Below are 4,455 nucleotides of genomic sequence, written 5' to 3'. Positions count from 1 at the left end.
ATATTCAAACTTTATTTCCAAAAATCAAACTTTATTTTTAAAACTTCAACGGGTAAATTAACGTCTCGGTTCGGGTAATCGTGGAAATAGATTCCGAATATAAAGAACAAAGTTGAATCAGTTGATTCAAACCCGCTCTGATACCAATTGTAGGTCCCGAAACCGGATCCGACAACGAATGGTTTTGTTCTTGATAAGCGCTCGATACGGGAGCGGTATAAACAAACGATCGAACAAATATATAAAGATAATATTGAACGACTCCGTAACCGGTAACAAAAGATTCATGATAACATTAAACGAACCGATCCCACCCAAGGTGAGCTCCCCTTGGGTGGTTGTTTACACACTATAAAACACACCACCCTCACCACCTCAACAACAAACTCAAACCACCATACCACACGGCAACCCATATTGACCGACCCTTTATCTACCTCACCTTTTAGCTCACCTATCTTCGTATCACCAATAAAATCCACTAGCTTATGGTCCCAAACTTTCACCGCTTCACCTCCTACTCAACCAACACCATCCACCACCCAAATCGAAGCCACCAAACCACCACAACTTTCAACCCCACCAACCACCATAACCTCACCACCATCTACCAAACCCATCACATTAGCTTTGCAATCTACATCACCACCAATCCTCTCCGACACACCACCCACCATCTCAAAGTCAACAGTCTTCTCACCCAAACCTATTGCCACCAGGAAATCTTTGAAACCTCCAGTATACGCTGATCCTATCCTCGATAGGATCATCGCACTGGAGGAATCAAACGGAAAGAGGGCTGAACGTGAGATGGTATAGCTCGAGTATATCAAGACACAGAAGAAGAAAGAGCTCGAAAATGCGAAAGAGAAGGTTGCATTGGTGAATAGAATAGGGATTCTAGAGGAATCTCATGATTTGCAGGGGGCATTGATAGATAGTTAGAGGTCCTGGATTCAAACTCTCCAGAAGCGAGTGGACAACCAGCAAGAATTGCTTAACAATGAAGCCCTGTCGCTCGCTTCTCATCGTGCTGAAAGCTCTAAAGTAGCAGATTGGGTATCTACTCTAGAAAAGAACTTGCCAGCCGTCACTATACTTGAAGATAGACTGTCAAAGAAGATTGAGAGCGCAACCGACAAGTGGTTCATTACTCAAGAAGCTACAGATTCCAGGGTTTTTGCACTTGAAGGACATATGACATCCCCAGCCTCTCTCGGTACACTTATTTTTGAAAACTCTCAATTCAGAACCGAGATTGAGGCCATTCAAGCAAATATAGCTGCCCAAGATCGTCTAAATGCACTTTAGTTGAAGACGTATGAAGATATGGTGGGCAAGTACAAGGCGGTTTCAGATCTCATGGGCATGTGAGACAATGATTTTCACGCCCTTGAAGATCACCTTGACTCGGTGTTTGGTAATTGGAAGTCGAGCTCAAAGACGCACACTGTGGAGCAGCAACCCACTGCTGGTCCAAGTGTTGCGGCACATGTAGAGCTTGTGATGGGTTCGGGAGGCAAGGCGATAGTGGGTCGTGTTGTACCACTTGTCGGCCAAGCAGGAAGTGTTGTTGGTACCAGTTTGGGACTTACTCATGTTGAACAACCTACAACTCAAACTGGTGACCGTGATAATGAGGAAGAGAGTGATGATGATGACGAGGATGATGAAGATGATGACGACGTGGACGACAATGTCCACGATAGCTTCGATGATGATGGTGGTGACAAAGGAGGCGATGGAAGAGATAGCAGAGGCGGTGTGGCTGGTGGAGGTGAAGGTAACACTCAATCACCTCCACACATTCAAGAACAACACGAAGACCCCGCCGCATACGAGGCCGCAAAGAAGGTGCGACAAGATGACGCGAGCATCGATAATTTATTTAACGAGCTGTTTGATGCAGATACATTTGCAGGTATGCTGGATTCCTTCTTAGAGGTTGGAGCTACTTTAGAAGTAGTCGCAACAGTTCAGGCTGAGACGACGCAAGAAGATGACTACATCAATTACTCGCTTAATCCAGATACACCTCCAGCTCAAGATCAAGTCACGTCTGCATAAGAAGTTGAACCCGTTGTTGCCCAGACTGTAGGCTTATCACAAACAGCCGTGAAGAAAAAGAAGAAGGCTCATTATGTGACAAGTCGTGCAGGTTCTCGCTCACTCAACTACCCGTATCATGATGATTCTCTAATTGTATACTCCAGGTATCACAGGGAAAGTAGTAGTTAGGCTATACTACGGGCAAGCGGAGACCTCATCTACCTCTCCTCGAAGCAGTTGCATTCTCTGTCCGAGCTAGACATAAACTACTTCAGAAAGGCAGTGGGAGATGGGGTTGGTGAGAAGAATCTCGATGGCTAGCTTAAGCGTCATCTGCATCGGGAATCAAAGTTGGATTATGCCAACTTTGAGGTGAATAAAGGCCGGAGATACAAGAATCCGAGAGAGATTGACCAGGTGACTGGGAAAAGAAGATTGATGTGGAGGTATGCAGCTCCAGACGACAGTCAGATCATTTATCATTGAGAACCGTTTCCTTCAAACCTTCTCCATGATTTCATCAGTTAGGAGTTGGACAATACAACAGGAGAAGCCGTCATTCACCGCAAATCGATGGAAGACTTGAGAGTATATGACGAGCACGAGTTGATGGGGCTTTGCAAAGAAGACATTTTGAAGCTCTATAACTCGCCCTACCCACAGTTGAAGACATCGGCCGCCAGAACACAGACAAGATAGTTGAAACTTTCAACAAGTTTATCAAGAGACTTGTTGAGATTCCACTCTCTAAAGATGGGATTCTGGAATACGACACTGACGACTTCCAATACTAAAGACTAGAGGGAGATTGTTGGATCTCGTTTTGTTTATTATTAGTCTTTTGTATTGTTAGTAGTATTGGGCTTATATTTTGTAATCATATTGGGCCCAAGGCCATGTACATAAGCCCATTGGGCATTACATGAATGAAATCCATTCTCATGCAAGCTTCCCAATAAATAGGAAGCTTGTCATGAGAAAACACAAGCTTTTGTCAAATCTTATCTTCTTATTCTCTCTTGTTCTCACACACAAAAGCCGAACGTAAAAGTTCCAAGATTTGAAACCAAAGTGACTCGGTGTGATATTCCGCTAGCACCATATTTGGTTGATACAAGATTGTTGTTAGATCCACCCCTAAGGGACCTACAATGAGTCAAAAGCGAAAGGATCAGGTTTGACCGGCGAAGCCAACAATTCGGCTTCTAACCATTTTAGGTTCGAACTGGGTTAAAAAAGTCAAAACGGTCGGGTTGGACCGGTTTGAACCCAGGTTGCTACCAGTTAAGTTCTAGTATGAGCCGATGTCAGCTGTATGGTTCTGGTAAGGCTTGTGACCTCATGCCTGGCACGACAATCGTCTTTTATAACTTTTTCCAGCATTTATTATCCGTTATCAAACGAGTTAAATGAACAGCACAACTGTTTTTGGTTATGGATAATACCTGTGAAGTGATTTCAAAATGCAACACCTTTAAAACAAAGTTAAACTACAAACTTGGGCTATATGAAAAATTCCACTATCATTGGTAGTTATTTGCTCCTGTGACAATTGATGAATGGGAGTTGTATTTTCAATGGTTTGGAAATTTGTATTGGTACCGTTTAGGATTCGTTTATGCTATAGCGTCGATGTTATAATGAGAATGTGGCTTTCTTTGTCTACACGTTTGCCTGAAAACTTACAACAAAACATGTTGCATGTTGACTGATAATCCTAAGTGCTAGGGAGCATAATCCAGTCATGATGGCTAGCCTGACCTAGGTTTAAAAAAGCGTGAGGCGAACAAAAGCGAAGAGGTCCTCATTCGAGGCGAAAAACGAACGCTTTTAAACACGAGGCGACCGTATTTTAAAAAATATGTAATTATTTATAAGCAACATATTATACACAAACCACATCATAATATATATTAAACGTATGAAACATCAACATATATATATCCCAAAATTCCAAACATAGTGTAGTATAATTTTTTGAGTACCACATTACTCGCCCAAAATATCAAAGTAGCATAAAAACAAGTTATCGAGTACCAAATTACTCATAAGTGTTTCCAAAAGAGCACTATTCAAAATTGTTTCAACTTTCAAAAGTTTATTGCCAAATGTGAAAAGTCTAGAAATGACTAATTATAAAGGTTAAGTTGAAAATGGGTTAACTGGTCGCTTTTTGTACATAAAGCCTTCGCCTCCTCGCTTTTCGACTCGCACAAAAGCGCAAAAAGCGTTCGCTTTTTTAACAGGCTTCGCCTTGGGTAGGCAAAAGCGTTGAGTTGTTCGCCTTAGGTCGCTTCTCGCCTCACTTTGCCTCGAGCGCGTTTTTTTAAACCAAGGGCCCGAAAGACGGCTACATTTTTCTCATGCAAAACCTTTTTTCAATCACGTCACAAGGTAGACAAACGC

This window comes from Bidens hawaiensis, unplaced genomic scaffold, assembly GCF_021521415.1.
Source record: "Bidens hawaiensis isolate Kalapana, Puna unplaced genomic scaffold, B.hawaiensis_p1.1 tig00040766_1, whole genome shotgun sequence".
Classification (NCBI taxonomy): Eukaryota; Viridiplantae; Streptophyta; class Magnoliopsida; order Asterales; family Asteraceae; genus Bidens; species Bidens hawaiensis.
This window is presented reverse-complemented; position numbering follows the sequence as displayed.